Source organism: Mercurialis annua, linkage group LG1-X (assembly GCF_937616625.2).
Source record: "Mercurialis annua linkage group LG1-X, ddMerAnnu1.2, whole genome shotgun sequence".
NCBI classification, from domain to species: Eukaryota; Viridiplantae; Streptophyta; class Magnoliopsida; order Malpighiales; family Euphorbiaceae; genus Mercurialis; species Mercurialis annua.
Window position 1 is genome coordinate 18,638,509 of NC_065570.1, and position 23,623 is coordinate 18,662,131.

General features: G+C 34.2%; 1 long non-coding RNA gene across 1 annotated transcript; it reads right to left on the reverse strand.

Moving 5' to 3' along the window:
* Window positions 1–1,576: 1,576 nt before the first annotated feature.
* On the reverse strand, window positions 1,577–16,165 carry LOC126681454 (uncharacterized). The gene is made up of 2 exons (XR_007641378.2): window positions 15,577–16,165; window positions 1,577–1,866 (listed from the first exon to the last, which is right to left on the reverse strand). It is a non-coding gene; the product is annotated as an uncharacterized LOC126681454 (long non-coding RNA).
* Between the last annotated feature and the right edge of the window lie 7,458 nt (window positions 16,166–23,623).

Below are 23,623 nucleotides of genomic sequence, written 5' to 3' on the forward strand. Positions count from 1 at the left end.
TCTTGACACCCCTCTTCTTGTTCTTGTACTGAGAAGGTGCCGATTGGTAGCTACCACCACCACTCTGCTGTCCAGGGCCAGAAGACTTCTTGGTCTGAGAAGGACCAGAAATATCCCCAAACTGCAGTAACGAGCTCTCCATACGCCGAGCACTGTCTACTACGTCTGTAAAATCTCTGCGTGTCTCGGTCAGCAAACTCAAAAAATCGCGCCCTAAGCCTTTTACGTATCTGTTGTTCACCCTTTCCTGATCTGTCTGCAAGTCCGGCGCGAACCGACCCAACCTCACGAACTCTGTCGTATACTCGGATATTGACCTATCATCCCTAGTCAGCGTAAGCAACCTGTCTCTGTGACCCTCTGTCACTGAAAACGGCAAGAAGAAAGCTCTGAATCTCGCCACAAACTGAGCCCAAGAGATGGTAGCCATGTCAGCATGAACAGAGCTACGAAACCAGTCCCCAGCTGAACCCTTCATTGACATCTTGACTAGAACGACGGTCTGACGCTCAGTAGCCTGCAATCGCCGAGCATTCTGCTCAACCTCCTCGAGAAAATCTAGTGCGTCTCCAGAACCGTCAAACTCTGTTGGCTTCAGCCTCATGTAAGCCAAAACCATGTCCCTGTCAGTGGTTCCGACACCACCAACTGCTGCACCACCAGCCTGTGGTTGCTGCTGCTGAACAATCTGACCCAGAACCGCATACTGATCCTGCATAGCGACTTGTCCCGCCTGCAGCTGAACTTGGTTGAGTTGTAGAGCAGCAACTCCAGCCAAAAATGTGTTGAAGTCAAAGTCCTCCAACTCAGGTTGTGCCGCACCTGGTGCTTGAGCACCCCCTGCAGCACCGCGTCCTATGCCTCTGCCTCTACCTCTGCCAGCTTGGCCTCGGCCACTACGACCTCGACCAGCTCGACCCCGACCAGCTGGGCCTCTGCCTGCTAGTCCTCTACCAGCATGAACCTCTGGTTCATTCTGATCCACCTCCATAGAGATCGCGTCATCAGCCTCAGCATTTTGCTGAGCCGCAGCACGAGTACGAGTATTCATTCCTAAGAATGAAACAAGAACAATTTTAAATAACACAGCAAATTTCATACCCAAGCATGAAATAGAACAAGCACCAATTAAGATTTCCCGAGAAATCAACAACGATAAAAATTTTATTCACCCAAGTGAAAACAACCACATAATAAGCAATAAGCAATTAAATCCACACGACTGACTCACGACATTCCTATAGGAGTAGGCAGAAAGTTTTGAAAACAAAAGATGACGTTTCAAAGACAAGACTCGAATCCTAATTCCGCAGTAGTTCCTAGGACAATTTAGTCACTTAACATGCCAAACAATTAAACACTTAACAATTTAAAAGGCCTTGGTTTGAAACCAAAGCTCTGATACCAAGTTTGTCACGACCCATTTTCATGAATCGCGACCGGCGCTAGGGTATGGGTATGGTTGTACCAAAACCCGTATCTAGCCTTGCGGATAATCAATTTATAACATTTAAACAATGTACCCGCATAAAACCACATGCTCGGGGGCAACCGAGACTTCAGCCTAGTCTAGCAGTACATAAAGCAATATATATTTAAATTACGCTTATCTCAGAAAAATCTCCAACAGTATGGCAATATAATATAAATACCATAAACACTGTAATCATGCCAAAAGCGATACAGTAATAGTTGGACAAATCCAACAACAATAGTTAAAAATATAAATAAAAGACTAAGACATGAATAACTGATACTACTACTGCGGTCTAAGAGTTTAAAACAGTTCGACTCTTTTATTCTGAAAATAAAATAAAACCTCCGAGAATGAAGAAACGGAGATCGACCAACGCTCAAATCATAAACCTGGAAAATTTGGGAAAACAACGGGGTCAGATTTACTGAGTAGAGTTTATATAACCATTTACATTTATTAAGTTAAAAACCTTTAAAACGTTTAATAAAACATTTTCATTATGGATTATCAATGACACCCTAAACCACAATTCTAAATCCATTGTCGTGTCGGTGAGACGTATCTCAATAACCGATCCCCGACTATCACTTAATAAATAGTGAGCCCAGGAGACGTATCTTCCACCGGTGCCCTCACTAAGGTGAGACGTATCTCAAACCTACCTCAATACCATAATCATTACCGGTGCGCACGCAGTCCCGATGATGCCCATCGAGTAGCACGTTCCAAATCAAATCCACAATGCCGAAAACAATTCAAAAGCTGCTTATACATATATATTTACAAAATATAACATTTGCTTAATAAAGAGGTAAATAGAGATATAAACTCACTGCTAGCTAAATCCACGTGATCCTAACAAGCACCTAACTCTGGTTCGCCTCTGAAGTACGAACAGTCGACGGGTCTAAATAAAATATTAAAATTATAATTAAAATCAGACCCTAACTCTAAAGAGTACTAGACACCACATAGGACCAGTACAACACAAAACCAAGTCACATTTAATAACACACTTATATTAAATGCATTCAAAATATAACCCGAGTTATAAGGTGCAAATCATATAATCACATTTAAAATAGTACATAAATTAATTTAAATAAATCCGAGTTAAAATCCATATTAGTGAGTCAGCCGAGTTATTAAAAGCTACCAAGCTTCTTCCCACTTATTGGGCGACCACAGTCTAACCCAAACAAAACTTATAAATTTTATAAACCCGAGTTTATAAATTAAAAATACTTGATAAAACAATTATCTATATTAAAATAGAATTTAATATCTTATAGTTCAAGTAACCCAAGTTACAACCCAAAAACTTAATTAGATAAGTCATAAAAGTTTAGGGACTAAATTGTACTTTAGCCAAATAGGGACTAAACTGTACTTTAACCACTAAGGGCTAAATGGTACTTTAGTCAATTATAAAATCCAATAAATTTCCCATTCTTAATTTACTAATTAAAAATCAATTAGAAATCCCAAAAGATAAAACATAACTTAAATAAGTTTTTAGAAACTTTTAGGGGCTAATTTGTAATTTAACCAATTTATACCAAATCAAAATTCGAAGTTTAAATATAATTACCCGAGTAATTCTATTAGCTTAAATTATAAATAACTATCGTCTAAACATTTAATTTATAAATCAATAAATTCCAAGTATCTAAGTAAAGTTTAACTTTAAGGAACCTACAATATTCATTTAGACCTTATTTTGAAAATAGCGCTCGGAAGTGTCAGAAACTAGCCAGAAAGTTCCTACCCCGGACTGGTTTTAAAACTGCAAAAACAACAATATGGGCTGCTGTGTTTATAGCCATTTCAGCTGCTGTTCTGCCATTGTTGTGGCAGTAGCTATATCCTACTTCCGTTCTCTGTTTTATAACGAACAAAATGACACCAAAACCGACTCATTCCGACATTTCATTAGCCTGCAATCTTTTTCCAAAGTTGGCTACTTAAACATGTTCAAAACAGTTTATAAGTTATTCAAACTATAACTAATCCATTTTTTAGCCGTTTTTTCGTAGTTTATATTTCTTTTAAACTTTGATACTTAATACCTCACAATCTCAACATCTTAATTGAATAAGTTAGCAATTTATTCCCTTTTTAATTTTCCATTTTAACTTATGAATTTTAACTCATTTCGAATCCATTTTTAACATAGTTTTTAATTACTCTTTTGAAGTTCCAGATTCGATCTTTCGGACTCGGGTACGCGTACATCGACCTAGTGTCGGCGTTCCATTGCACGGTTGCTGAAGCTCACCCGCAGCTCCGCTGAAAGTGGCAGCAACTACTGCCTATTGCAGCAGTTTGCTGCTGCATTATGCAGCAATTTGGTTGCTATTTTGGGGCACGGATTCGACTTTAAAACGTAAATTCTGAGGTGTCCAAACCCCTATATCAATCGCTGAAAAACAGCCCCTAAAACTATCAAAAGCATGGCTCAAACTTCCTAATTTCAATACTAACACTTAACACTAAACACAACTAACTCAAACCTTAAACAAAACACATCAAACTCATCATCATAAACCTTTTAAATTCAGAAATTACCTTGAGCATGATGAGATTTCTTATGGCCGAACCCCTTACTTCATGTTCCCATCATCAAATCCTCAACATTCAAGCTCCAAAACATTGATTCTTAACCTTTCAAACATCCAACAATTAAATATCACAACATACTCAAATCCCTAATATTTTATATCAGTTAATCTTCCAAGATTAATCATTCAAATTACCAATTAATAGACTTACCTTAATCTCCTTTGAATTTATGATATTTTGCTTCCTTAATTATTGAATTTAATGGAGAATTGATAAGGTTGTGAGGTGTTGTGTTGGTTCAGTTTGGCTTGAAAGGAAATGAGGGTTTGTGCTTTCTTTCTTGAGTCAAATGAATGATGAAAGTGATGATATTGAAATAGGTTGGTCAATTTGCAATTAAGCTCGAGTAGCTTAATTTGTATTTTAACATAGTTTCTTACTTAAACGTCGCGTCCAATTTTTATAACGTTTTCGTAAATTTACGAAAACTTGACGATAACTTATTAATAATATTTCACGGGCCTTTGCGTGAAAATTATTAGTTCGGGCTTTCCAATTTATTTATTTAACATTCCCGTTTTTTTTAATATTAAAATTCCGCTTACTAAAATACCTTCGTTCAAATTTTGCGAAATTAAATCTTAAATTTATTTTACGAACTCTATTGTAAAATTCATTAGCTCGTCACTTGCCGATTATTTAATTTCAATTAACGATCTTTCTTTAGTCCCGCTAAAATTCAATTTATTGAATAATAATTTCTCACTTAATTTGTTATTTTACAATGATTCTAATGGAATCGTTTTAATCCATATCCTTATTATTCGACCGTAATCCTGATGTTCTTGATTTAATCCTTACAATTATGCCTCGTGGCACTATCCTTAGTACTTTTAAAAATACGGGGTATTATAGTAACGTTTTAAATGTTTGGCTTAGATAGCTAAAAAGGTGAAACGTTAGGATTTGTTTCATAACGTTTTAAAAGTTTGGTTTGTTTCGTAACGTTTTAAACGTTTTGTTTAAATAGCAAAAAAGATGAAACGTTAGAAGTTTTTTCGTAACGTTTTAAACATTTGGCTTAAATTGCTAAAAAGGAGAAACGTTTGGATTTGTTCTGTAACCTTTTAGACATTGTCTTAAAGAGCTAAAAAGGTGAAACATTTGGATTTGTTTTGTAAAGTTTAAAATGTTTGGCTTAAATCGCTAAAGAGGTAAAACGTTTGGATTTGTTTCACAACTTTTTAAACGTTTCGATTTGCTTAGTAACGTTTTAAACCTTAGGATTTGTTTAGTAACGTTTTAAATGTTTGGATTTATTTTGTAACGTTTTAAACATTTGGATTTATTTCATGACGCTTCAAACGTTTGGCTTAAATTGCTAAAAGGGTGAAACGTTAGGATTTGTTTCGTAACGTTTTATACGTTTGGCTTAAATTCATTCTAAAAGTGAACGTTATGATTTGTTTCGTAATATTTTAAACGTTTGGCTTAAATTACTTAAAAGGCGAAACGTTTGGATTTGTTTCGTAATCGCTAAAATGATGAAACGTTGGGATTTGTTTCGTAACGTTTTAAAAGTTTGGCTTAAATTGCAAAAAAGGTGAATTGTTTTTGATTTGTTTCGTTATGTTTTACAGGTTAAGAATTGTTTCGTAACGTTTTAAACGTTCTGATTTGTTTCGTAACGTTTTAAACATTTGGCCTAAATAGCGAAAAATGGTGAAATGTTAGGATTTGTTTCGTAAAGTTTTAAAAGTTTGGATTTGTTTCGTAACGTTTTAAGTGTTTCGCTTATATCGCTAAAAAGGTGGAACGCTAAGAATTGTTTCGTAACATTTTAAACGTTTGGCTTAAATCGCTACAAAGGTGAAATGTTAGTATTTGTATACTAACATTTTAAACGTTTGGCTTAAATCGCTAAAAATGTGAAATGTTAGGATTTGTTTTGTAACATTTTAAACGTTTAAATTTGTTTCGTAACGTTTTAAAGGTTTGGCTTAAATAGCTAAAAAAGTGAAACGTTGGGATTTGTTTCGTATCCTTTTAAACATCTGATTTAAATAGCTAAATAGGTGAAACGTTAGAATTTGTTTTGTAACGTTATCAACGTTTGGTTTAAATAGCGAAAAAGGTGAAACATTTGAATTTGTTTCATAACGTTTTAAATATTCGGATTTGTTTTGTAATGTTATAAACGTCTTGTTTAAATGGCTAAAAAGGTGAAACGTTAGGATTTGTTTCGTAATGTTTTAAACATTTGTCTTAAATAGCTAAAAACATGACAAGTTTGGATTTGTTCCCTAACGTTTTAAACGTTAGGATTTGATTTGTAACGTTTTAAATGTTTGGCTTAAATTGCTAAAAAGAGGAACGTTTGGATTTGTTTCGTAACGTTTTAAACAATTGGAATAAATTGCTAAAAAAGTGAAACATTTGGATTTGTTTCGTAACATTTTAAACTTTTGGCTTAAATAGCTAAAAAGGGGAAATGTTTGGATCTTTTTTGCAACGTTTTAAACGTTTGCATTTATTTAGTACTGTTTTAAACGTTTGGATTTATTTAGTAACGTTTACACGTTTGGGATTTGTTTGGTAAAATTTTAAACGTTTGTATTAATTTCGTAAAGTTTTAAAAGTTTCGATTTATTTCGTAACGTTTTAAACGTTTGGCTTAAATCGCTAAAACGACGAAACTTTAAACGTTTGGCTTAAATTGCTAAAAAGGTGAAACGTTAGGATTTGTTTCGTAACATTTTAAATAGCTAAAAAGGTGAAACATTTGGATTTGTTTCGTAACGTTTTAAATGTTTGGCTTAAACCGCTAAAAAGGTGAGACGTTTGGATTTGATTTGTAACATTTTAAATGTTTCGATTTATTTCGTAATGTTTCAAACGTTTAGATTTTTTTTGTAACGTTTTAAACGTTTGGATTTGTTTCATAACATTTTAAACATTTGGCTTAAATTGCTAAAACGGTGAAACGTTAGGATTTGTTTTGCAATGTTTTAAACGTTTGGATTTGTTTCGTAACGTTTTAAACATTTGGCTTAAATAGCTAATAAGGTGAAAGTTAGGATTTGTTTCGTAACGTTTTATATGTTTGGCTCAAATCTCTAAAAAGGTGAAACGTTAGCATTTATTTTATAACATTTTAAACTTTTTGATTTGTTTCGTAACATTTTTAACATTTGGATTAAATGGCTAAAAAGGTGACAAGTTTGGAATTGTTTCGTAACGTTTTAAACGTTTGGCTAAAATTGCTAAAAAGTGAAATGTTAGGATTTATTTTGTAACGTTTTAAACGTTTGACTTAAATCTCTATAAAGGTGAAGCATTAGGATTTGTTTCGTAACGTTTTAAACGTTTGGCTTAAATCGCTAAAAAGATGAATTGCTTTGGATTTGTTTCGTAACATTTCAAACGTTAGAATTTTTCTCGTAATGTTTTAAATGTTTTGAATTGTATCGTAACGTTTGGCTTAAATATCTAAAAAGGTGAAATGTTGGAATTTTTTTGTAACATTTTGAACGTTTGGATTTGTTTCGTAACGATTTGATTGTTTTGCTTAAATCACTAAAAAGGTGAAACAATAGGAATTGTTTGGTAACATTTTAAACGTTCGGCTTAAATCGCTAAAACGGTGAAACTTTAGGATTTGTTTCCTAACGTTTTAAGCATTTGGCTAAGATCGCTAAAAAGGTGAAATGTTTGGATTTGTTTTGTAATGTTTTTGTCACGACCCAATTTTCCCCTCGAAACTCGAGCCGAGACCGGCGCTAGGGAATGAGAATGGTTGTTCCGAAACCCGTAGCAAGCCTAAAACCTCTATAAATTTTTCGCAAATATAAATCTTGACCGTACCTCGCGTACGACCCGTTTTCTGAAAACACCATTAAAATAATTGTTTTTCCATTTAACGTGCAATAAACATTCTGAGAATATTCATATAAGATAAATCGCGTTTTCAGAAATGCTGATTGAATAACTCTAGTTATTCTGACCCACGCGCATTTCTGAAAACCGGTGCGGTAGTACAGGGACTTAGCTCACATGCCTTGCCTCGCAGGCAGCCTTGTTTCAAACCACGCATCCAGGGACTTAGCTCGCATGCCTTGCCTCGCAGGCAGCCTTGTTTCAAACCACGCATCCGAACAATATGTTTAATGAAATATATCGAGCACTTTCTTTTTCAAAGAGTTATATCAAACATATTAAAAACATGCACCGCAGGCACACAAACGTAAGGCCAGCTAAACTACACACAATGTCTTTGCAGACCAAAGACATGAAGCTTGGCCCACCCGTAGGGGACACCATAAAACACCATATGCCTATTTAGTAGCCACTTATTAGAGTTAGACAAAGTCAGGTTCCTATCAGAGCATATAGACATAGGAACTATGACGTGGCCACATGCATATCAAACCTATATACACTATTGCAACATCTAAGAGTTGAAGGTGTTATTTACATAACAACAAGATAAGCTTCCCTGATGGAAAAGGGGTGGAAGCTCGACCAGACCCGGTAGCTAGGTACCTGAAAAATTATAAACAACAACAGGGTCAGAAATATAAATATTTTTGAGTGAGTAGATAGGTTTACAGTTAAATACCAAAATCGCATATAGACAAAATATCGGTACATAAAAATATTACTAGTCCTCGATCCAAATGAAACCCTAATACTGTTACATTATAATGCTATCATATATAATGCATATGCTCAACTCTTGTTTAATACAGGATGACATGAATACATATGTATCACAGCCATCTTGACTCTGTATAGGGTTGCTGGGCCGGAACTTAAATCACTGCCACCTCAGGGCTACCCATTAGGTTTAAGCCGCTTTACAAGCATCTGGCTCAAAACCTAAGCTCAATATGTATGCTTATAATATTTACATCTCATCTAGTTCATTAACACAGGTGATCACACAGTCTTATTGTTTCCCAATAGATAGCTCGTTTCAGTGGATCTTCCTTGGCTAAGTTTCATACTTAGTGCGATTTGTGGATTTAAAACCAATTGAATACTAATATTCAAAAGTAAACAAGTGAACTCAAAAACACCGCTAGATCTGGAACTTAATCATGTGGTTGAGGTCAGACTGCTGGCTAGCTGGTTGGACTAAACACACAAAGCAAACAGGATAAAGCACATCAATATATGTTTCCTATAAAATTTCTAGGTTCATAAACCCAGATCTAGGTCAAACATATAATCATATAAACACGTAACACTTATGGTCTGTTTTCTTTAAAAACCATAGTATTAGTTCTCATTTTGAGAAAACGTTCTAACTTCTCTCTAGAAGTTATCTTAGGTATCGCAATACCTTAAGAAAACCATTTATAGTATAGACCTAATTGTCAAAATAATTCTCGGTCATATACTAAGTATTTAGCAAAACTGTTTGCTAAATCATTAAGATCGTTTAAACGTTGACTTTAACTCTTTTAAAGTCCGTTATAAACGTTTTACTTTACTTTTAAAATTTCCTTTTGAAAGTCTTTAGGTTTAGGTTATAAAACCTTTTCACTTTCTTCCAATACAATTATCGTTTTAAAACGTTTTCGGATCAACGAAACTACGTCAAGTTCTTAGGGCAAAAAGCCCCAAAAAGAATCCCCCTTATCGGGTCTCGACACGGTGCACGATCGTGCACCTTGGGTGCAGGATCGTGCACCTTGGGTGCAGGATCGTGCACCTCAGGGTAGTGCACGATCGTGCACAATTGGTGCACGTTCGTGCGCCCTAGATGGGGCACGTTTGTGCACCATAATGCACGTTTGTGCACCCTCTCATGGTGCACGTTGGTGCACCCGAGTGCACAGCCCCGGGAAATTTGATTTCCCGGGCTTTCCGACGTGTTGTAACTCCGTTTTTCCGCCCCTAACACGTATACACAATCCAATCTATCCATATTCACGTTCGAAACATAAAAACAATACGTTTACGTTCGATTCGATACGGTAATCGTTTATAAACGAATATATATTTGAAATATATCGAATTATATCAAAATAAACGTTTATTACGGGTTTAATACCTCGATTACTTGAGTAATCGTCGAAGAAACGGAGTTAGAATCGAGAAACGGAAGAAACCAATTCGAAACCCTAGGTTCGGTGTTGTCATGAGAGGAAGCAGCTTACTTTTCCTTTTGAAATTGAGCAAATGAGTTTCTGTACTCATTTACAATGCATTTGTAACATATATATAGTTCTCGCAAAAGTGCACTTTAGTACTAGCTCAATCATGCACATTAAAACAACTTATAAACTAGCCGTCCGTAGTCCAAACGGAAACGACTTTCAAATTTGGTGAAAATTTTACCAAAAATCTAATAAAATATAACAAGAATAAAAATATAATTTTTATTCCCATCCGACTTATATTTTATTCTTAATAAACCATTTTCGATTTATTAAGCCCGCATTGACTGCGCTTGATAAAATTTCTGCTTCCAAATTTTATCAAATTCTCACGATAACCTTTTTAAAATATTTCGTGAATATTAGCACCAAAAATATTCGCTAGGAACTTATGAATTATTCTGCACCCAATTCATAAATCCATATTGTCTTCGTTAACTATATAGTTAATCAAATTTAAATTGTAAAAATTTAAATTTGCAATCCTACAGTCATAATAAAAATTTAGGGACATTTATAAATTAAATTTATCTTTATATTTAATTTACCTACTCCCGTCTAATAAAATATTAGACACGTGGCTATCTTTTAACCCTTCAATTTCCGGGTTATTACATTCTCTCCCCCTTATATAAATTCGTCCTCGAATTTACATATACTTACTTTTCACTTGTAATCCAAATTTCAATTATACTTAACCTCACTTTATGCTTCGGAAAGCATAGCACTATCTTGACTGGCATCCTCAATCATATCCCTCTTCTTACTGTTGTTCTTATCATCTGTTTTAACTTCCGTTTATCAAACAGATTATCCATTTTGTATACTCCTCTTGATCCTATAACTCGTATAGAATACCTTTTACTCCTTAGGTTAGCGTCATGTAACATATTCCAAAGACTAATCTCTATTGTTTCTTTCTTGCTAAGTGATCCAAATAGGTAGGTATAAGTTAACATCATTTAACTTACTCCAGGGTTATTATAAAACTAGGTTACCTTCGCTAGCTTTCGATAACTCCACTTTTAATATACCACCTTTGTCGCACATCTTTATGTATTTTATTTTCTTTCTTTTGTTTTCTTTTCAACCTTAGTTGTTTGTTTATGGCTCATCTTATTATTGATATGACTTTTAGTATGTTTTATGATTACTGTTTCATAAACTAACTACTCATCTTTTAGTTTCCTTACATTTCTATACCTTATATAGAATGTCCTTTTATTTTATCCACAATCTATAGTAACTTCCTTTTACATATTGGGTAACTGATCTTCTCTCTTGCCGGAATGTGGTTGTACAGGTATGGGTATGGTTAGAATCTAACTATCTCACTATAGAACACCTTATAACTTACTCCACATACATAGCATCCTTGTTCACAGCTAACAGTTTTTATAACGGTACTATAGCTGTTATTATCACGTTTAATTTACTGACTATCAATTATAGCTCTATTTTCAAAACATTTTACATTTAAACAAAATGTTTATTAAATATTTTTCAATTTTTTAGTCGGTCATGCTTTACGCATTTCTGGCCCGACAGTCAAAATACATGCACACTACATACATATTCCTTTACCAGTCAGCCCAAACTTCATAGTCATAAGGCACGGTTCTCGGAATTTATCTTTTGAAATTACTGTCTCAATACAGTTTTCAAATTCATTTTTATACATATATGGAGCTTATGTTGATAATTCCAAGTTAATTAAAATTTATACTTCTTATCGTGATTATTTGTACTTTTGGCTTACTGCCAAAATTCACGCAAGTTTCACAGCATCAACTCCATCATCGAGCACCTTGTAACGCTCCGTTCAACGATCGCAACAGTTAAAACTTAGATAACCGTCCTGGGAATATCATATCCCAATATCAAACCGATCTAACGGTTTGATTACTAGTTACTAAGGTTTTACTACACTTTGTTAGTTTCCAGATAACATCTGAAACTTACTCCTTTAGTTCTTTATCTCTTTCTTACCTTGATAACATTTCTATCTTATGTTAATCCAAGGTTTATTATACTGTTTAAGTATATTGTTTATTCATTAAATAATTAATAATTATTTATTAATGAATACTTTATTTGACATGACTTCTCAAAGTCTGTCAGTCGTTAGCATAATCAACAATTCTCTTTATTCAAATCAGAACTAGTAGTGTAACTACTTGGTTCTGAGAATTATTTTCCCTTTCATCATCTTTCTTTTAGTTGATTCATTTTTGTTTATTGGTTAAGTGCTGAGATTTACTCCTCTCTGACTTATGAGTTTTGGTTTATCTAATCACTCGTTTGGATTCAAGAGATATGTCCATTACTGACATCTGCTATGTCTGTAAGACCAATCTCAGATCCATTTTAATTAAACACACACGTATGACTCTGTTCACTAACAAGTACTTGAAGTCAAACTAACCGAGTTGTGTTTAATTAGATCCTACTCTCTCTTATCTTAATCACAATTATCATCTATTATCTACTCTCGAACTTTTATTTATCATAAAAGTCCATCACTAGATTTACATCACAGTCTATCTCAGAGTAAGAATGTAAATTCTCACTTCCTACTCTTCTCAATCCTTAGTAATTTCTGATGTTTCGGAATGAAACATTAGAATCCAAATCTTTATTGTTTATTATGAACAATAAAAATCACAACATCTTATCTTCGATATCTTGTATCCTACCATGCCTTTATTACAGAGTTTTCGTTCAAATACGCTTACATTTTAAAACAAATACAGTTTGTTTTATAAACAAATTGTTTCTCAACAATTTATTCCACAAAATTTTGTTTTATAAACAAATGGTTTCTCAAACCAATCATTTCAAACATATGTGTATATACACATATTTCACCCACATATACAAATATATGTGTGTACCAGCTGGATTTTCTTTAAATTCATCTCTTCAAAATTGTGAATCTAACAATTCACATTTTAAAACTTTTATACAATTGTGGCTCAAGGTGACGACATCTCTCATCCCAAAGAGTTGTTATACAATCCACTTTCTCTTTGATATACTAATATACATGATGCATGTCCTAAGAAAATCATTTTGTATAAGTATATGGAATTCAAGTATTCCAATTTTTTTATAGTGATCGTTGCAATGTGCATTCATGATGCATCTGAGCATAATAATACATTCTTTTAAAACAAAACTGTAATACTCACTCTGTAAGCTTCTTTCAAACTACTTCTCCGTAACATTTCAAGTTTCTTAATCTTAATAATTTATTCTTACATTAGGATTATTATTGCTTCACATAATTTGATTGATTATTAATAGTTATTGATTTCTATTTAAGGATGCATATTTCTAACATCCCTAACTTATCAATTCTCATTTATCATTTAACTTTTCATGTTTACTTATATGTGTATTTCTTTTTGTATAAGGATATGATTTATATTTATAGTTTATGTTTTCCAATTCTGACGTGAATACTGAAAACATATTAAACATTAAAAACATAACTAAACATTACCTGACGATGATCGCGGAGACAGAAACGCCTCACGAATCATCGGGCCTTTACCTCGCCCTCCGTGGAATTTCAGTTTTCCCTTATCCTTTCCTCCTCGTGAAACAAAATAGGGGTTGTAGTGCCTCGCGGGTCCAGAGTTTCCTACCTTAGGAAATGTAGCAGTAGATTCTTCAGGTTTGGTGTAATAGTACGGCTGTAGGGGTATATTGTTCCTCCTCAACTTACTCTCTATCTGTTTTGCGCGCCCAGCCGAATATGCTACAAAATCAGACTTTACCGCCATGAGTTCCTCGAACTCAGGCCCCAAACCTTTGACGTACCTACTCGCAACTTCCTCACCATCACGAACTAACTCAGGTACTTCTTCGTATAAACGCATAAACTCAACAGTATATGCCTCCACATTCAAATCTTCCCTAGTATACTTGTCCATATAATCCCTCAGCCTATCCAAACTTTGGTTCTCTTGCACCTCCCACTCGCTCACGTATTCCCACGACTGATTTGGCGAGTGTATTATTTGTTGTTGAACCCTCCTTTGATGGTCCACCTCAGCTAAAAACTCTTTTACCTTAAATCCCAGATAAGCCGACGTAGCAGTCGATTCAGACACAGAGCTATGGCTATTTCCAATATTGTTTATGTCTTCATTCAACATTCTCTCTAATTCCTCTACTCTAATAGCATCCTCCCATATGTCCATGTCGCATGCTGATGTAGAGTCAACAGCCTCTATGGGAACATATGTATCAGGTATAACAGGCAAACTTGGTACATTATGTGGATCAGACCCGACATGCGTATGAGCTCTACTTGGTTCAGACATACTAAAACACATGAATTTTCAGCATAAGTACCGTATGTAATAGTTGTAGAAAAATCACATTTTCATATAACAGGTATCAACTATTAAACCTATATAAGCAAAACACATAAAAATCAAACACAATTCAGAGAAAATCTAACTATTTTCTCGAACAAAAATTCAGAGGAAATCTTTGCTTTGTCCTGTGTTCAAACAGAACCATTCTCCTCGAATACTGGTCATCTGTTCTAACCATTCCGCTCCATGATTGTAACATGTTTCCAACTTAGGAACATCTCACATGTTCCATCAGTTGTTACGTATCTCGAACACAAGAACAACTCATATGTTCCTGATCAAAACATCAATACATACTACACACATGTATAGTTGCTATCTGTAGCTGATTGTATTCAATTACTGACAACTGATCAAGACATGACTTGAATCCTATGTTGCTGCAATAGTTTACTAGGAATCTTTATGACTTCTAATACCTCTACTTAACATATATCAGTAACAATACTTAGGACATTCAAGTTGTCACGACCCATTTTCATGAATCGCGACCGGCGCTAGGGTATGGGTATGGTTGTACCAAAACCCGTAGCTAGCCTTATATATACCTTATAAATACATAACCTGCAAGAAACCAATGCTCGGGGTCAACCGAGACTTCAGCCTAGTTCTAGCAGTTCATAAAATACAACATTTATATAATATATGGTCGATCAATTCCGAGTCTCCAACATAGCATAAATATTTAATAACCCAAGTTATTATATTAATGTCAAAACAACACTTAAATCAATAGAATAATTCTGATAACAAGTATTAGACAAATACGACTTCTAATTACTACTGCGGTCTAAGAATAAAATCAGTTTAATAGTTTTAATAAAATAAAATAAACCTCCGAGGAAATAAAGAATCGGAGACCAGCTGACTCGCTCAAATCATAACCCTGAACGGGGTCAGATATACTGAGATGAGTTCATATAACTATTTACATTTATTAAGTGAAAACCTTTAAAAACCATAAAACATTTGTAAAGCATTTTACCATTATGGATAAGCATTGAAACCCTAAACCACAAATATCTAAATCCAGTTATCGTGTCGGTGAGACGTATCTCCATAACCGATCCCCGACTGTCACTCAAATAAAACACGTGAGTCCCAGGAGACGTATCTTCCACCGGCGCCCTCACTAGGTGAGACGTATCTCTAACCTACCTCAAATACCATATATGATCATACCGGTGCGCACGCAGTCTCGATGATGCCCATCGAGTAGCCCGTTCCAATTCAGATCCATAATGCCGAAAAACAGTTCGAAAGCTGTTTATACAATATATATATATATGCAAAAATACAATTTACTTAATAAAGCGGTAAATAGCGATATAAACTCACTGCTTGCTAATCCACGTGATAACTCCTGGCAAGCAGTCTAAACTCGGTTCGCCTCAAAAGCATGAACGGTCGACGGGTCTAGACAAGGTATAAATAATAATTAAAAGCAGACCCTAACTCTAGAGATTACTAGACACCATGTAGGACTAGTACAACACGATAGAACCAATGCATAAGCCAACATAGATTAATTACACATACACCAACCATAAGCCAAAACCATAAAATAAGTTAAGTCCTATTGAGTTCCATTTGAAATAAAAATCCGGAAACTTTCCAAACCATTTGGTAAAATATTTCAAAGCCACAATGGTACTTAGCCGAGTCAAATAAGACTTCCAAGCTTAACTCACATGTCGAGCGACCCAAGTCTTACCCGACCCAACATAACCAAGTTGTAAATAAATGTTCAAAATCCGGAATCAAATAATAATTCAAAACCCAAGTTTGAAAAACAAGGAACTCAATATCGCTAAATCAACAATTAACCAACACATAGCAAGTGTTTAAATAAAATCCACAACAAATTAACTTGCTTGAAATAGACAACACAAACCATGGCTTTTATGTAACAATTTAACAAGTCGAGTTATTGATACTTAGAATAACACTTAGCCAAAGTAGTATTCCAAGTAATCTTGTAATCAACATACCAAGACACTACAAGAATTTAACAAATGGCATTTGACATAAACAATTTCTATTTTCAGCTTCAATTCCTCTTGTCAAAACATGCCAATTGATCACAATAATCAAACCAATTAATCAACAATTTAATATACACAAACCCCACTAATCAAACTCTATTACTTTGATTTTAAATCATCAATCACATGCTAAATCCATTATTTACAGCCCTATAATCAAGAACAATAAAACAGTTTATAGTATTTCAATTCCCTACAACATTGTAACCATTCAACCTATGGATTTACAACAACCAAGCATGATTTTATTAACTCTAACAACATAGATCCACTTTAAAACATTATGGCAGCCAATGATTCAACTAAAACAGTTTATACAATCCACACAACCTATAATTTGAATCTATATCACAATAAACAAGATTTAATCTATAACAATGTCAAATACAATGATGCTAGCCAAAACATTATAATTCAAACTAAATCATAAAGAATCAGCCACAACATAAACAAAAATCAAGGCACAACAATCAACAATACCAAGGTAATCTACAACCTAACAATCGCAGCGATATAAAACGATTAAAAGCAAAGGAAAAGGGATTAAATACCTTGATAGATCAAAGAGTATAAGAATCTCAAAGATGGGTTGGATTCGAAGCTACAAAATTGATTTGAATGGAAAACCATAAGCCTCAATCTATTAAACTAAGAATTGAGATTGAAAAACAAGATTTAAACAACTTACCAAGAGTTTTGGACACCACAAATCGAAGGAAAAACGCCAAGGAAGTGATTAGAATATGTTTAGGGTTTTAGAAATTGAATATGGGTTGTTTAGGTCGAGTAAAAGTCTATTTAAAGCCTCCAAACAAACCCGACCGGTTCTGCCCAGTAGAACCGGTTATAGAACCGGTTTGCGCACTGAAACCAAAAAAATCGAAGTGGACCGGACCTACGGCTTGATCTACCCAGCAGGTCCGGTTCACAGGTCCGGTTGACCCGAAAAAAGGTCAAAACGACGATCCGAACGGTCGAATGAAAGATAATCCTCTTAGGTACAACATATCCAAAATGCAGCCCGATCCGACGATTCAATTGGAAGATATCAACGTTTTACTACAACATGGCAGATTTGGAAAACATGCAAACATTGTTTCGATAACAACCAGGAAATAAATCAATTCAACATCAAATACTTAAAGGTTCAAGGGGCACACGTAAGTCATTCAACATGACACAACCAAGGGACCACCTACGCTAATTCGCACATAAATCAATTTGAAAACAAGTCGGAAGCACAACGAGAACATGTCGAAGTAAAAACACAACCAAAGTCCATCAAACCCAAACTTTAATCGGACAACCAACCACCAAAACAAGTTATAAAAATACGGGTTATTACATTCTCCCCAACTTAAAAACAAAATCGTCCTCGATTTTAACACAGAAAATAACCGACGTAAAACATAACATAAAACTACATAGCAAACCATACAAAACGTACATGATCAACGTAAGAACACATAATCATGATACCCAAAAAATTAAAGAAAGCAAAATAACAAATTTGCATAACCAACTCTATCTCTCAAGAACATTCCTCAACCAAGTAACCAACTGAAACTGTAATCATAGGAATTTCATTATTCATCAACCTACGCACTTGCGTAACCACAAACTTAACAAGTTGCTCCTCGAATGATAACTCAAAACCACCACTCATATAAATCAACAAACTCAAATGGTCACAACACGCATATGTACAAAATTCTGATTCTAACAATTTGGTGCCCCAACTATTACTCGATCAACGCAATGTGAATAACGATAAATTTCCAACTGAGAGTCACAATTACTCTGTACCAGAATGGCTTCCAAAACAGTTCGAATCTTATCTATTATAAAATCCTAAATATCAAAGTGCAATATTAATCCCAAAACGCAAATCTAGGTCTACAATTCCAAACTCTATCATCTCAACAGGAAAATCAAAAACACAACCTGAAAAAAAAAAATCTTGCGTTCTACAGCACCTACTATCTTCCACTTATAACAAGTACGACATCAAAATAATCGATAATAATACCTAAGACTTCATATAAAATTTCCGTCAAAACAAACACTCCTAGAATCATCTGGTTCAAACGACTAATACCAAACTCAATAATTTCATCAACTATGCGAATCATAAAACACAAAACTCATACCATTATTCAAAGGAAAACGTGCATGCACTTATTTCATGATAACATAATCTTCAGATTAGTAATAAATAATCTCTATCATAATGACTCCTCCAATCATTCAAAAATAAACAGACTGATATAAACTGAGATAACTAACCATCAACTTACCTTTAAACTATATTTCACAGATCTAACTTAATTCTACACACCAAAAAAAAGTTCAGTATTCGAATCAACTGTATCCAGATTTTAAAAAAATTAAACTCTCAATTAACAGTATCGATCAACCATCCTGGTTATTGAAACCTATTAATCGCGATCCTCGATTCTCGAATTGGCTAACTCATATAGCCAAATCGAACTCAAATTCTCAAAATTATGCCATCCATTAATTATTGCCTCGTATATAGAGAGATCACTACGACCAATTCATCACGACCGGATTGTTAGTTATGCTCAAAAAAACCCACTAGGGTAATAAAATCTTTCAATACCCAAAACATTTTATTCTCAAAATTTTCCGCTCCTCTTTAAAAGACTCTACGTCTTAAACTTCCTTTTGTATTCAAAATTCAAATACCTTTACCGTTGAAAAACCATAAGCTTTGTGAACCTTTGAAAATTTTCAAAATATTCACGTTTTAAATCCGAACTTTACCCTTACTTTTAAATACGTTTGCAAATTTATGAAATAGTTCAACTGACAAAATGTATGTTCTCTTTAAATCAAACTTGCTCAAATCAATTTATCCTTCTTTTTGTAAAATTAAAACTGTGGCAAAATTTTCCGTATTTAAAATAAACATTGATGTTTCAAATATCCAAAATTTAATTCGCTTCTAAATTTTCTCAAACAAAAACACAACTTGAAGAATCGTTTAACCGAAAAATTTATTAGTCCTTTTGAATCAAATTGACAAAACTTATTCCTTTCCTCAGAAGGGTAAAATTTTAACAACGCAAATCTCTTTATTTATGAAAATAGTTTTACATCCATTTACCCAAAGTAATTGGACAAAATCTAATCTGAAAGATAAAGTCTTGCTAAAACAAAAATATAATGTATACACACACATGGAGCATAACCAACATCCTTAATCCACAAATCCTTAAATCACAAATCGAAAATTATCACGAACACTTCCTAATTTGAATCTAACCATACACCGCACATGGAACAACTATATTTCGAGCGCAACCTCAAATTCATTTTCACTTCCTATGATACACATGATTCTGATAATACAGACTGATCTCTAACAACATAATCATCCAAAAATCCACCACTATCATCACAGAGTATTTGTCTAGCTACCTTTCGGTAACTGTTTCAAAATCATTTGAAATCCGAAAACTTATAAATAAGTTTATCACACAGTGACTCGCGAGCTTGTTTCAAAACACTTTTCTCAAAACACTCTATCGATAAAAATTCATTTTACATAATTGTGTGCCAGGGTGATGACATCTCTCATCCCCAAAGAGTTGCATCCAACCCTAATCATTACTATGCACGTGATGCATGTACTATTATGCATGTATTAATTATTGATTTATCTTTTATTTAGTGAACATACTTAGTGCTCAATGCAATTCTATTCGTGAAATTCAAAATACATGTTCATGATATGTCTGGGCACAATTACGTGTTGAAAATATTTTAAATATTTTAACAAATTAACCTTTGAAATCCATTTCTCGATAAAACATTCGCTAGACTTTACCCTCTGTGAGATGTGCACTCAATAACCTTGAAATACTTCTCAAATTCCATACTTGCAATCTACCAACATTCGATGCTATATAACAACTCAACCTAATAATTTCGTTACAACTCTTCCGTATAAAATACTAACTAACCTCAACCCAAATTGAAACTTATAACCAACGAAATAACATATCACATACGTTCCTACAAACTTACCGCCAGCTCTCGCATCGCATCATCAGACTTGATGAAAAACATCAGTGTATTAATACAACGCTCAATCTTCTCGGATCAAAATTTCCAATATCCTTTCCAGAATAATCAGAAACCGTCAACCATCCCAAGGGAATACTTCCTTTATCTTTATCGATATCGAAATCCAAAGATTTCGGTTCACAACAATAATATGGCAAACCCAGCTTAATCCAAAGTCGATACTAGATCAAAACAGGGTCTGAATAAAGGTTCAACTCACAATCAAACCAAACATCAGGTATCAACCATAACCATGTGAAATAAATCATCTCACGTGCTTCTCCGCACGAAGAGACAAAATATAAGCAATCAACGTATTCCAACCAAACTTGCGAGATACACAACGCAAATTAAAACCAAAAATATTGTGATTCCTACAAACCATAAACCACGCAAGCATTGCCATTAAGCACAATTAAGCCAAACATACTTAAAAGACAAAAATCAAAATATGCCACACAAGCTTTAAATTCTTATAACAAAATCAACCTGTAATAAATCATCCTTTAAAAGTACGCTTCAAAATTCATTATTGAAATTTAAAGTCAACCATAAAACTTTCAAATTTTGTTGAGCCCCACGGTTAAAACAAATTAGTATCCGGAAAATATCTTCTTATAATTTCATTGCTTAAAATAATTCCCAAAATATCTCAATCCACAAAACTATCTAGTTAGCCGAGTCATTACAACTTCCAAGCCCAACTCCCGGTTTGGGTGACCCAAGTCAAACCCCAAAACAATCGTTTATGAAACGTATTCAAAACATCTGTAAATCCAGAAAAATATTTAAATAAAATTTTCCATCCTTTCAAAATTGAGAGCTCAACGCAACCCAACCGCTAAAATAGCAACATAAAAACTCAAATGAGAAATCTTTAATCTCAAACAACCATTTTGTAAATTCAAAAACTTCAAAATGTTGACATGCCACCACATGGTAAAATAACTTCAACGATATTACATTCTCAAAACAACGACCTACCTTATAATAATATCATTCGAAAAATAATCGTTTGTCAACACCAAACCAAACATAAGATTTGAAAATACAAGAAATTCCCTTTTTACTGGCAACTTAACCAAAATCAAAATTTTAAAGAATTAAAATATAAACTTCTCTTCTGATTTTGTGTCAAAACATAAATCGAATAAAAACAATTTCTCAATGAAAACCCTTAAAACAACATGTGGCCAAACCATGTATGACCACAAAACACGTTTTAAAGTTTAAACCCAAAAAACTCTTTACTTAGAAAAACAAGGCTAACGCCCAACATACGATCAAATTTAAAATCAACAATTGAGGCAAAAGCCAAGAATGTACTCACCATATAATCCATCGTTATTAAATCAATAACGGCATAAAAGGCAAAGTTTATCAAACAACATCATACCCAATATGAATTTAGAAAAATTACCAACATAAGATTTTCCGAGAAATCAGAAGCAATTAAAATCACCCAAGTGAAATAACCTCAACATGATAAAACACAGCAAGTAACATCCAAGAGAAATTAATTGTCAATCATAACATCAACACCAAATCAAGACAGACAGACATCACCTATAAGATGTAGGCTGAAAATTTGGAAATAAAAGATGACGTTTAAAAGACAAGACACGAATCCTAATTCCGCAGTAGTTCCTATGACACGACATCACTTATCATGCCAAAACACATAACATACATAAGGCCTTGGTTTGAAACCAAAGCTCTGATACCAACTTTGTCACGACCCATTTTCATGAATCGCGACCGGCGCTAGGGTATGGGTATGGTTGTACCAAAACCCGTAGCTAGCCTTACATATAACCTTATAAATACATAACCTGCAAGAAACCAATGCTCGGGGTCAACCTAGACTTCAGCCTAGTTCTAGCAGTTCATAAAATACAACATTTATATAATATATGGTCGATCAATTCCGAGTCTCCACTTTGTCACGACCCATTTTCATGAATCGCGACCGGCGCTAGGGTATGGGTATGGTTGTACCAAAACCCGTAGCTAGCCTTACATATAACCTTATAAATACATAACCTGCAAGAAACCAATGCTCAGGGTCAACCGAGACTTCAACCTAGTTCTAGCAATTCATAAAATACAACATTTATATAATATATGGTCGATCAATTCCGAGTCTCCAACATAGCATAAATATTTAATAACCCAAGTTATTATATTAATGTCAAAACAACACTTAAATCAATAGAATAATTCTGATAACAAGTATTAGACAAATACGACTTCTAATTACTACTGCGGTCTAAGAATAAAATCAGTTTAATAGTTTTAATAAAATAAAATAAACCTCCGAGGAAATAAAGAATCGGAGACCAGCTGACTCGCTCAAATCATAACCCTGGAAAATTTGGGAAAACAACGGGGTTAGATATACTGAGATGAGTTCATATAACTATTTACATTTATTAAGTGAAAACCTTTAAAAACCTTAAAACATTTGTAAATCATTTTACCATTATGGATAAGCATTGAAACCCTAAACCACAAATATCTAAATCCAGTTATCGTGTCGGTGAGACGTATCTCCATAACCGATCCCCGACTGTCACTCAAATAAAACACGTGAGTCCCAGGAGACGTATCTTCCACCGGCGCCCTCACTAGGTGAGACGTATCTCTAACCTACCTCAAATACCATATATGATCATACCGGTGCGCACGCAGTCTCGATGATGCCCATCGAGTAGCCCGTTCCAATTCAGATCCATAATGCCGAAAAACAGTTCGAAAGCTGTTTATACAATATATATATATATATGCAAAAATACAATTTACTTAATAAAGCGGTAAATAGCGATATAAACTCACTGCTTGCTAATCCACGTGATAACTCCTGGCAAGCAGTCTAAACTCGGTTCGCCTCAAAAG